Raw genomic sequence first — 13,350 nt, forward strand, 5'->3', positions numbered from 1 at the left:
TTACTGCTGAATTTTATATTTTTTTATTATTCTTTTTGGCATTTTCAAAATTATATGAGGTATTATCCTATATAATAAAAGGGTAATATGAAAAATTGACCCTGATGGTGGAACAACTGGTTGCTATGACACGCACTGACCACCAGAGAACAGATGCTCAATACAGGAGCTGCCACTTGGTGGTCAGTGCACTCCCACAAGGGGAGTTCCGCTCAGCTACATGCTGGGCTGATGGCTGTGAGTGCAGCAGCGGTGACAGGAGTCTCTCCCACCTTCTTGGCAGCACTAAGGATTCCGACTGTGGCTTAGGAATCCCATGGGAAGTGGGCCTAAGCTGTCAGTTGGACATCCCCTGAGGGCTCCTGTGCTGCTGGAGGGATGTCTGACTGCCAGCTTAGGCCCAATCCCCTGGGGGGCGGGCCTAAGCCGGCAGGTGGACATCCCCCAAGGGGTCCCAGACTGCGAGAACATGCAGGCCAGGCTGAGGGACCCCCTGCCTCTCCCCCCCCCCCACCCCCCATCCCCAGTGCACGGATTTTCGTGCATCTGGCCTCTAGTACTTTTATAATCAGAAAAAAACTTCAACGATCAACATTTTGAATGAGGCTGTTAAGATTTCATTATTTGTTGTGAGTGGAAGAAGGACAGGAATCTGGACAGGGTTCCTAGTCAGAAATAGTGACTTGTGTCTGATTTGGCTGAAACACCCATTTGTGGGGTAGACAGATGGAGGGAAGCTGAGGTCCAGGGAGGGTGAGGGAGACCCCCATCTTATCTGGTAAGGGGCCAGGGAAGACAGATGTACTATAGCCAAAAGGCCTTAGACCCAAATGACAATTTTTTTTTTCTAAATTAACTGAGGCCATTTTGAAATATATTTTGAATTGGCATATTTGGTTAATAAATGCAAGCAATTTGGAGCAGAATAAAGACACTCATGACAAACTCTTTGTTTTAATTATTTGACAACAAAAGGAATTTAGAATCCCCTAGGTTGGAGAGGAGGAATGCCTATCTACAGTTAACCTAAATTATACCAATGGGCCTTGACTTTTTCAACAACCTTAAGCTTTCCTTCCCATAGGAAAAATACCAGAAACAGCTACTGAACTTTTATTCTGTCAAACATGTCTAACCAAGAAATGAATGGTGAAATATGGGAGTAAAGGTGAGAAAATGAAATCAATAAATAAATCTTGAATGCTCACCTGGATCTCTTTTAGGGCATGTTCTTTCCTCTCAAATAAAATACTAAGAGTGAAACAAAACAAATAAGAAGAATGGTGTGACATGATTATTCAATGGGGGATGAAAAAGCTGAAAAAGTGTCCGTTATTTCTACCCTCCACTGAAATCTTTATGTCTGTGAATTTCTTCATTAGATTCTTAACCTTTTGGAGTCTTTTCATTGTGATTTTTCTTGGATCGGATCTTTTTCTCTATGAAAACATCTAGCAAGGCTTAGAAAATTAGATGAAAATGAGTCATATGGGTTTTCCAATATTATATAAGTGCTGAAGATTGCACAGTTGTAAACGTGCAGCTTGAATTATCCTTGGCTTTAGACATTTTTTTGTCACTTCTTTTTTTATTCTCCAAACCAAGGGTCTTACTTCTCATGCCAGCAAATTTTCTCCACAAGAAAACAGGCTGGTCTTATTTACTTGTTCGTTGATAGTCCCTTCTGGCTTTATCCTGGCTCAGAATGATAGAAGTTAGAATTGAGAGTTTTGGGTATGGTGCCTGGGAAACATTAAAAAGAGGCATTTTGAATTCTCATCAAACAACTTGTACATATTTTTGGGAACAGCCTGTTGGCAAATGGAAAATAGCTATGGGGTCCTGACTGTGTGTGAAAAGAACTTGGAAAAAAGAGACATCCTAGTCTGGAGTAGTCAGGGGGAACTTCCTGGAGGAAGTGGCCAGTGCTGTGTGGATTCACTCTTTGGAGTTTCACATGGAAAGAGTATTCCAATCTGAGACAACAAATACAAGGGGGACAGAAGAGAAAATGCTGGGTGGAACAGCATGATGTTATCAGGAACCTAAAGCTGAGCTGGAGTTGAGATGCTTTAGAAAAGAGGCTTGAGAAGATGTGGTGTGTCTTTTGGAACACATGGAGAACTTGCTGTATTAGAAGAAATACTAGGTGTACCGGTTAATAATGGCGGATTTTGTAATCAAAGAAAACAGAATAATTTCAAGAAAAACATCAAAAGTGCTTTATTCAAAGTAATGTCCATCGCTAGCTACAACTCCCCCATCTTTAGGTACTTTGTGGATATCGTCCCACTAGAACTTTTCTTGTTTTGAGGCAAACCATTCAGAGACCAAATTTTCTACTTCTTTGTACGTTTTGAAGTGCTGCTCAGGAAGTGCATGTGCCATTGATCGGAACAAGGCAATATGGCAGGTGGGTTAATACTTCCCAGGCAAGATCTTTTAATGCGTCATTAACTGGTTTTGAAGTGTGTGATGGTGCGTCATTATGAAGCAAAATTACTTTGCCGTGTCTTCTGGGACATTCTGGTCGTTTCACGATCAAAGTGTGGTTCAAATTGATTATTTGTTGTCGGTAGTGATCAACGGTTTCACCTGGCTTTAGAAGCTCATAATACACCACACCTTCCTCATCCCACCAAATGCAGAGCATTGTCTTCTTTCCAAAGCGATTTGGCCTTGTAGTCAATGTTGATGGTTGACCTGGATCAACCCATGATTTTATGCATTTGGGATTCTCAAAATAAATTCACTTTTCATGGCCAGTCACAATTCTATGCAAAAAAAAGACGTTCTGTCATGCAGTTAAAGCAACATTTTACTGATGACTTTTTGGTTTTCCATTTGTCTTTCGTTCAGTTGATATGGCACCCATTTTTCTTCCTTTAAAATCTTTCCCATTGCTTGTGAACAATCAGAAATTGTTTGCTGAGCAAGGTTTAATCTTTTTGCAAGTTGCTTTTGCGTTTGACACTCATTTGGACCCAATAATGCTTGTAATTGTTGGTCTTCAAACTTTTTCGGTTGACCTGAACGTTCTTTGTCTTTCACATAGAAATCATCACATTTACAGCATTTAAACGAGCGTTCACAAGTATAAGCATGTTCACCATAAGCTTCCTGAAGTATACGATAACTTTTTCTTCAAAATAAAGTAATGAGTTAAAACTTCCCGCAAATGCTCTTTTTTTGGCATGAACTTTGACATTTTTAAGTGTAAAAAAATCTATGATGTTAACACCTTCAGCAAACTTGACATATGAAGTTTTGAAGCTTGCTGTCAATACAACAAAATAGCATACATATCAAATTGCATATATATCAACACTAGTAGCCCGGTGCATGAAATTCATGCACATTAAAAGGGAACTAATTGCCCTAACTGGTTTGGCTCAGTGGATAGAGCATTGGCCTGTGGACTCAAGGGTCCCAGGGTTGATTCCAGTCAAGGGCATGTACCTTGGTTGCGGACACATCCCCAGTGGGGAGTGTGCAGGAGGCAGCTGATTGATGTTTCTAACACTCTATCCTTCTCCCATCCTCTCTGTAAAAAATCAATAAAATATATATTTTTTTAAAAAGGGAATTAATTAGCGGAGATATTTTAATATTGCTATTTGCCCTTTCTTTATAATAGAAGTGTGAGAGGTGAAAGGAAATTAGTAAAATGTATATGAAAATAATATATAAATTTATTAATAAATAAACAGTAACAAAAGGATATAACAACAACAGAGGCATGATATAAAAACGACAAAAACATGATATAAAAACAACAGTGATGCAAACAATGACTGATAAAGTGATTAAACTTATTCTAATATCTCCCTGTACACCACATTAAGAGCAAAAACACTTTCAGAGTGCTTGGCTAATTTTCCTTGTGATGAAGTATTTAGAACTTTAACTGTGACGTCACATGCTCTTCAACATATAACTGACCATGTGCAAAAATGGGTTCAGGTAGGAATATGCCTACATTGTCTAGAGTTTGTCCTTGTGATTTATTAATAGTTATCACAAATGCTGGCATCACGGGAAACCATTGTCGAATCAATTTAAATGGGAGACCAGTGTCAGATGGGGACAAATTAATTTTTGGAATCAGAACAACCTCTCCCTCTGCAGATTCTGTTAATACTTCAGCTTTGATAATGTTAGGTGGTAATCTTTTGATAATAAATCTGGTACCATTACAAAGATCCCATTTACTATTGAGATTTCTCAATAGCATGATGATTGCACCCACTTTCAATTTTAATTTATGACATGGCATTCCCGAAGGAGTAATACTATTAAGAAATTCAATGGGAAAATTTTCCTTTTCAGCATCATCTGTGGAATCAATGGAATCATCACTCAAATATGTATGAAAATCTCCATCGAGTTTATCTAAATTTTCTTCATTTAATTTTTGAACAAGCTCATTTTTTGGACAAAGAATTGCATGTTTAAGTATATTTTTAATATTATCTATAGCAGTGGTTCTCAACCTTGGCTGCACATTAGAATCACCTGGGAATCTTTTTAAAATCCTGATTCCTGGGCCTCATCCTCCAGAAATTGTTTCTTTGTTATGGGGTGGGGCCACAACATTAGTAACAAAGAAACAGAATTTCTGGAGGATGAGACCCAGAAACCAGGATTTTAAAAAGATTCCCAGGTGATTCTAATGTGCAGCCAAGGTTGAGAACCACTAATCTATAGATATATTATTTCCAAAGGTAGCTTCAATAATAGATCTATTACAAATCATTTCACTTCCAGGCTCTGCTCTGAGGACCGGTTCCTGCCTGAAACCTCACCCTGAGGGCTGGTTCCTGCCTGAAACCTCACCCTCCAGGAAACAGCTGGGGGAGGGCACAGCTGTTTCCAAGACGACCCCTGCAGGACTGACTTCCTTCCGGTTGGTCGCAGTTCTGGCCGTGATGTTACACCCAGGGTTTTTATATAAGTAGATATGTGTAAATCCATCTATTGAAAAAAGTCTGCATTATTAAGCGGTACACCTAGAATGCCTTGAATACATGGGATGTCACTTAAAGTTTTTAAAGGTTATTTATGAGATAATTTTAGGGAGTAGTAACTTCCTCTCTGAGTGTAAGAGGTACTTAATCTTTTATTCTCTTTACTCTTCTGAAATGCATTTCTCCTCCAGTGTTAGGTATCTTCATCTAATTTCTGAATTTTGTTGCCTGATTTGACTTTTACTTTTTGATGAATAACAAATATTTTTAGGAGTTCAGAGACACCTATCAGCTTACTTTTTTCTAATATGATTCCTCCTTAATTCTCAGGTCTCTTGGGCTGGTTGTGCTTTGGGTTCATTTGCTTTCCCTTAGTGATGACTTCCTTAAGCTTCCCTTCCTCCCTGGCTTAACCATTTTCACCCTTTTCATGCAAGGAAATCCTCCCAGGTCAGGTGTCACTGGTGATGGGCAACCATTACCCCATTGTCTGTGGCACCTAAGAAGGCATTTGCTCTTGCATTGTCAGAGTCCAACTGGGACAACACATCGGATCCAGAATGCTGAGGCTGGGGTAGCTGAGGTACCAGAAAGGTTCCTATTTAGGAATTGTTCATTTGTTGTATTCAGCAGCAACTCAATCGGAAGAGTCTCCAACTTGATAAAAATATCTACCAGAAACCTAAATTAAAAAATCATAGCTATTAGAAAAACTTTGTAAGTATTCTCATTAAACTAAAAAACATGGTAAAGCTGTCTATTATTGATCTTATTGTTCCACACTGTTGTGGAGGCCTGGCCAATTTAATAAATTAGACCACTTAACAAGTTAATTTAACATGTCTATCTGGTGTGGTGAGGGCAGCTTACCTGTGAAGTTGGCCAGGTAAGGCCTCTTTAATTGCCCATGTCTGGGCCTGAAAAACCACACGTGGGATTGTGGCTTGGAGCCAGACTCTCACCATCATCCTTTGATATTTCAGAGCTCAAGGGAGAAACATAGGCGACCCCATCATGGACATGAATGGGTCAGACATTGAGGGACTGTGTCAAGAACCAGGTAATTAGTCTGAGGTCATAATCAATATCACTCCAAATAAGATGATTAACCACAAGCCCCAATGATTGTCAAGTGAGAAAAAGAGGTTCGATAGCCCCCCCGAGTCTACTTTAGAGATCCAGGAGGCTTTTTACCTAAGCCTAGTGATAGATTGTTTTACTTTGCCAGTCCCATTGGTTTAGGTGTAACACCAATTGTTGGTCATCCACGTTGACTCACAGTAGGAAGTCAAGGGTTATGCAGGCATCCAACACCACTTGGGCCCAGAAACTGAGGATGATGTGTTGCGTCTCCAGTGCTGAAGTAGGGCCATGAATGACCTCAGCAAACACACATTGTGCACAACCACTTCCAATGGAAGGATCCTAACAGTGGAAATGGTTGGTAATGCCCCCTGGCAATGTTCGTGAGTAACCGGGGTCCCCCTCGTTTTTGGAGTTCTCATCTTACTCCGTGTAAGACGATATGATCAATGGATGGAACTGTTTTGAATATTTGGAAGTCTCTTATTAATGCCCTGGATATAAGTGTTACATTGCTAGAAGGAAGGCAGGGGAAAGCCTACGTTCACTAAAGAAATAACACTCTAAAGGGGCACACACAGCACTGAGTGTGTAAGAATGCTACCATGGGGCAGAGTCCTTGAATGGACTTGTAAATCTGTGTATGGAAGGGGCAGGTATAGGGAGGAGAAGGTCTTCACTCTTGAGGGTTAAAAATAGCCCCAAAGGTGGATCCCAGGCCCCTTTGTTCAGATGTGCCAGTTGCCCTGTCTCCCAACAGGAGCAAGTTGGCACCTCGGAAGGCATTTGCTTTTGCACTGTCCGAGTCCACCTGGGGCAACACGTTGGATCCAGATTGCTAAGGCTGGAGCAGCTAAGGTACCAGAAAGGCCCCTCTTTAGTATCCGGCAGCTTGGATACTAAATCAGATGTTTATCTACAGGGATGGGTAGTGGATGGCACATCCAGCAGTTTGTCCAATACAGGGCAGGGGCCACTTCCTGGGACTGGAAGTGGATGAATTTGGTGATGTACACGTCACACAGCCTATGGGAGAGAGGGAAGAGTTAGGTCCCTTCCCACAACCGAGCTCAGGTCCGAAGGTGCTCCCGTCCTCACAATTGGAGGGACATCTCCCCATCAACTGTAGGTGGGCAATCTGTTCTGTGTCCTGAGCAAGAACTGCACCTTTCCCCACCCTACAGGGGAGTGAACCCTTATCATCTATATTTTGAATGAATGATGTCCTGACTAGAATCCTGGAAAAAAAATTGAGACCCTAAATGAAAAAAAGAGCACATCATCATGCACGCATTAACTATTTGAACTGAGAAATGAAGAGATTATCTTCCCTTCTCCAACACCCTCTTTTAGCAAAGGGAAAACAGCTAAACTGAGCAATCCAGACCTCAAGGGAGAAACCTAGACGACCCCATCATGGGCATGAATGGGTCAGACATTGAGGTAATTAGTCTGAGGACATAATCAGTATCACTCCCAATAAGAGGCCTGTAGGCATTTGCAACCGGTGCTGTGCTGAGTAGACATGACTTCCTTGCTGAGTAAACGTGACTCCCGGAGCTGGGCTTAATAAGTAAAAAATCCTAGTTACTGAAGAGAACTGTCATTTAAATAGTATGTGCTTTTATCGGAGCCCCACCCACACTCATTGGCAGAGTGTATTCTAATCTCAGAAAATTTCACTTGTGCTCATTTAACTTCCTTTATTCTCGACTTCCTGTATAGTCTCCACTTCCTTTATATTCTCGAGTAGTGAGAGAAGCACCCAGCAGTTCTCAACGACCTTTCTTGGCGAGAACACATCCGGAAAGAACCATCTGTATTTGCCCGCCGGTAAGATTTATTTAGAATTTGGGGAAGGAACCAGTTTGTTTCTGGAATTGTCTAGGCTGGAGACCACTGGGGACATCCAAATAATACTCTTCTTTTAACTGAATATATATAAATTACACATTTCTCTGGCAACCACCTGAGAGCCCATTTGGGTCCTTGCAGCTTTCGGGGTACAGATCTTCCTCCTGGCTGGGCCCTTTCCCCTCAGCTCTGCCTTCTCTGCCAGGGCGGCTGGGTTTCTCAGCATTAGTAAGACGATCACAACTTACTAATGAGAACCAGCTTTCATTTTCGAGCTTCAAACACCCTACTTCCTTAGTCGTGGTGACTAATTCTCTCTCTTTTCCCTACTGTTGAAGTAATTAACAAGATAAAAATATCCAGAACAATATTATAGAAAATTCAGGGCAAGGAAGTCCTGGGGAGCCTCCCTTACGGCTGGACCACGCGGGGTTGTCTGAGGCCTGCTAGCGGGGCTCTGGGTGCCAGCGGCCTATGGCGGGCGTGCAGGGTGCATGACTCGGCAGATCTGGTGAGCACAGGCCTTGTACACTCCCAAGTGGGAATGCTATCAGGTTAGGTTTTCAAACCGAGTCTTTCACTTAATACTACTCATTTCAAAAGAAGATGCAAAATGTCCCTCAGAAAATCAAGTGACGGTGTTGAAGGAGGGAAACGCCATTTTCTGACTTCTAGGGCCCGCCCAGCCCTGTCTGTTTATTGTTCTCATTCTGCGCTTTTCTGTGTCTGTGACACTTTTTATTTACCAACACATCATGGAGATTGTTCCAGGTCATAACTTTTCTTCTCCTGTTCTCTGGCCTTTTTTTTTTTTTTTTTTTTAATTTAAATTCTTTATTGCTGAAAGTATTATGTATGTCTCTCTGGCCTGCCTTTTGACTTTTTTCATGATTCAGCTTTTGAACAGAACCTCTTACCTCTAATACATGAATGAATGAATGTTCAGTTGATCATTTTTCCCCTGAGGGTTAGCACTTTTTGTGTCCTCTTCTGTCTACTCCATCGTGAAGATATCCTCTTAGCATTTTTTATATAGTTAGGCTTCGGATCCACCTGGATTTGCATTTCTGTAGGTAGAAGGTTCTTTTTTCATTATGGTTATCCAATTAATCTGTCATCCTAATATATAAAATGCCAGGGGCCATCATGACCAAAACAACCGGACAGATGACCGAACAGCAGGCTGCGTGGGGTGACAAGGCCGGCAGGGGGGTTAGTGAGGGACGACCAAACGACTGAACAAGCAGGCTGAGTGGGCGACCAGGGCTCAGTCTGGGAGAAGCCTGCAACTGAGGTATGTGCCCTTGACTGAGGTATGTGCCCTTGACCGGAATAGAACTGGGGACCTTTCAGTCCACATGCCGACTCTCTATCCACTGAGTCAAACCTGCTAAGGCTGTTTGTTTGTTTAAAGGTGTGTGTGTGTGTGTGTGTGTGTGTGTGTGTGTGTGTGTGTGTTTGCATGTGGATGTGCAGTTATGCCGGTTTCCATTTCATGGAAAGACTATCCTTTCTCTCAGCTCAGTCACTTCACCTTTCTGAGCTTTGGTTTCCTAAATGTCTTTGTAACACCTGCCCAGCCTGTCTTAGATTTAAAAAGCTAGTTACCAATGAGGGTCAAATTACATAGCAGGGAAAATGCTATAAAAGTATTTCATGCTTGCCCTGGCTAGGTAGCTCAGTTGATTAGAGCATGTTCCCATAACCCAAAGTTTGGGGTTTGATCCCTGCTCAGGGCACATACAAGCAGCAACCAATAACTGCATAAATAAAGGGGAACAACAAATTGATGTTTCTCTCTAAAAATCAATAAATTTTTAAAAAGAAAGAAGTAGATTAGTGGTAGAATATAGCTTATGGCTGGGGAGCTTGGGAGGAAAGTGGGAGCAATTGCCAAAGGGTATGGGGTTCCTTTGGGGGATAATGAAAATGTTCTAAAATTGATAGTGGAGATCATTGCACAACTCTGTGAAAATATGAAACTCCAGTAAATTGTATGGTATGCGAATTACATCACAATAAAGATGTTTAAAAAAACTACGATGCTTAATAAATATGGTCTTATTACATCATTAAAAGTGGCCCTTGGATGATGGTACAACAGTGCGAATATACTTAATGTCTTGGATGGTGGTGATGGTTACACAACAGTGTGAATCCACTTAAAATGGTTAGAATGGTAAAATTTATGTTATGTATATTTTATCCTTATAATACATTTTAAGTGACTCTTTACACTTGTCCTTAGGGTTCAAGGTGCTCCATTTCTTGGGTAGAGGCATAGAGTAAAGCAAGAACATAAAGGACCCTCACCCTGTTCAGAACGCCAAGAAAATATTGAAGAAGCTAGGTTGGTGACATGAATATTGGCATCGCAACCCAACAATTACTTCAGTTTCCTCCTTTCTAGATCAGTGAGTGGTATGGGTCTTAGTTTGCAGTAGTTTTGGGAGGCAGGTACTGGCCACCAGCCAGTTGCAAAACATGCATGTTAAAGTCGGTGACTGTAACCTCTTCTATCTGCCTGTGACTGTCTAATCATCTCTACGCCTAAACAAAAATCAAAAGGCTTACAATCCCAGCGGGGAAGAACTTTTAAACAACTAGCTGACTCTCTTCTGTTTGAGGGGATGAAACAGATCGATTGGGATGCAATCTCTTTTCCTTTCCCTCACCACTTCCTGGAGGGAGTATACAAGGCCCAGAACCAAGGCCAGATGCTAGAGTCAAAGTAGGAGTGAGGCTAGGGCCTGTGGGTCAGTTATGTGCCACTTAAAGAAGAAGCAACATGCACAGCACATGCATGTTCAGAAGACTTTTCTTTCACTGTCAGTATTTATCCCTGACTAGTGTCCTGTGGTTCAAGTCCAGATCAATGGGAAGGGTGTGCTGCAGCACGCGGAGAGGAGGTTCAGTCCTTCTCCACTTTCCTAGGGAGGCGGACAGAGCCAAATCGCGTTTAGCCTGAGTCTCCAGAGCAGGGCTTCTGGCGGGAGCTAAGATTTACGACGGTGGAAACCACTTGGCGGTTAAGTCAAATCAGGCTGTCCTCACGGTGCAGCGGGCGGGGACCAGCTCCCCCAAGTCCTGCAGCTCCTGCAGCGCCTCCAGGTCTTCCAGCTTCCCTGGGGTGAAAGACCCCATACATTATTCCTTTCAGTAACAAATAGACACAGACATATATGTCAAGATTGAGGCGAGAAACTGTTTAGAGCAAATGACTGAATAATGATCCTTGCAGATCACAGTAGGAATGTAACTAACTTCAGGTTCCTGATTCACGGGCTAATTATTCATCTTCCTTTTAAAAAAGAGCTAAGACTGGGAGGGCCTAGGGTCAATACCTTACAAAAGACACAAATGGAAGCCCTGAGACACCCCCTCTGTCCTCCTCCTTGCCCACACTCATCCACAGCACGGCCCCTGAATGCATCTGTTGACCTTTAATAAATAGCCAGCTATTTCTCCAGCAAAATGGTTTTATTTGGGAATAACAAAGAATTGAAATTCAGGACGTGTGGTCTAATGGGGTACACATGCAAGTCCAGAGAACAAAGGAGAAGAACACTCTTTATGCTGTATAGACTGGAGTGGGGGGGCGGGGGACACACAAGGATGCTGGTGTAAAGGAGTCTATAGAAAGAAATTGAATGTGTAACCAGACAAACAATGGGTCCGTGCTGCCTGTCACTACTTGAGCCAAGTCAGCAGAGACAGGGTTGAATCATCTGTGAGCGTTTATTCCAATATTGCTGGCAGTATGGGAGAGCAGCAGGTCTTCCACAAAAATCTGCTCTGGACCCTACCATAAGCCGACTGCTTAGATTGGTAGAAGTACAAAGGAAAGCAGGTGAAAGGGCAAATGGACAGTTTACAGATATGCAAGGACTGGGATCTTGGAGGGGCTGGCGATTCTGGTTTCTGCAGCAGAGTTGTTCATCTTTCCAAGATAACAGGCAGCTCCAAATGGGGAGGGCGGGCTGCATTCCCAGGTGAGCCCCCAGGTCCGGAGGGCGGCTGCCAGCCAGGCTAGGACGTGCCTCCTTTAATCAGAACTAAACAGTCACAGTTAACAGAGCATGAGTAATATTTCTTGCAATTCTAGCTGGTTCCTTAGCATTCTATTTCTGCCCCTACCAGATGGTCAAAGGATAATGATTTTTCATTGGCTGAGTTATGGCAGGCTCCCATTGGCTGAGCTGTTACTGGGCAAGTTGGAATCTCTTCTTCCTCCTAAGTAATGTAGTGCACTTCCTGTTCAAGACGCAAGGTATGTTTCTGCCTGTTTTGTGGCGAGTGGCCCATCCCTGAGAGTTCTCTCTTCACGCCTCCTAGTTTCCTGTTGAATGAGCCCTCACGCCTCCAGTGGCTGACCCTGGGTGCCGACTGGGGGATGAGCATGAATTCTCGAGGGAGGCAGTCCTGGGTTTATTTGCTGGTCTTGCCATTTGTCAGCTGGTGGACATTGAATTTAGTTTCCTCATCCGTACACGATGTCCAGTCATTAAAATAGCCGCCTTACAGAGGCCTGAGCGTAAGCAACAACGGTGGCGAGAAAGTGGAAGGCCTGGGGCTGCTCGAAGTCCTCGGTCTGTTCAATCTCCAGTTATTCTGCTCAGGTAGGCATTCAGAGCTGGGGCCTGAAGACTGGCCCTTTTTTAAACCTCTCCAGTTAGTTCTCAGACCAGTCAAGTTGAGAGCCATCACTGTGTGTTAATATTTAGACAGTGATTAACCGCTTGGGGTCTTAGAGACAAACAGACCTCGTTCTGTCACTCACTAGCTCACTTGGCCAAGTCTTTCAACCTCTTCAGGCCTCAGTTTCCTCATCCATAAAATGGGAACAAAAATAGCATCCACTTCTGAGGTGAAATGAGCCGGTTTAGGTGACTGTGTCCGGCGCACACACAATGTTGGGTAAATGTTAGCTGGTGCCATGAGGCCAACTCCTTTTTCTTAGGTGACAGAGAACCAAAGACCTTCTGATCTTTGTGCATAGGCCACTCTGTCTTAGCTCAGGTTCATTGCTTTTCCAGCACATTGCTTATTTCAAATCAAGGGAAAGAGGGCTAGTATGTTATCGTGGAATAATCCTGTGTTTGGTCCAACAGGACTGAGTTTGAGTCTGTTATCACTTTGAGCCTCAGTTTCCTCATCCAGAACACGGGAGAACAAGACCCTGCATTGCTGTGAGAATTAGAGAAAACGTTTTGGTTATAACATGTACAAGATGTGAAAACAAAGAGGCAGGAAACCTCTAAGAAAATTCCTGGAAACAGAGACAGAGGAGTGGACGGGGGATGAAGAAAAGCTGGGGAGGGCCTGGGGCTCAGGGGCCTGGGGCGCAGATCTCCATCCATAGTACCACAGGCTCGACGCCGCACTGGCCCTGGTGACTCCTATCCTGGGAGCCTGGCCAGGGCTGGGCCGCCCCACCCTCTTCATG

General features: G+C 43.0%; 1 protein-coding gene across 2 annotated transcripts in view; it reads left to right on the plus strand.

Moving 5' to 3' along the window:
- Positions 1–7,776: 7,776 nt before the first annotated feature.
- The window catches only part of CASP8 (caspase 8), a 31,238-nt gene continuing 25,664 nt past the window's right edge, over positions 7,777–13,350 (plus strand). Inside the window, exon 1 of one of the 2 annotated variants that reach the window (XM_059702780.1) lies at positions 7,777–7,883. The gene's annotated coding sequence lies outside the window, so the exon portion shown is untranslated. Of the gene's footprint in view, positions 7,884–12,150; positions 12,175–13,350 lie in introns of those variants that run through there. The other variant, XM_059702783.1, reaches the window with a different exon arrangement.

This window comes from Myotis daubentonii, chromosome 7 (assembly GCF_963259705.1).
Source record: "Myotis daubentonii chromosome 7, mMyoDau2.1, whole genome shotgun sequence".
Lineage (NCBI taxonomy): Eukaryota > Metazoa > Chordata > Mammalia > Chiroptera > Vespertilionidae > Myotis > Myotis daubentonii.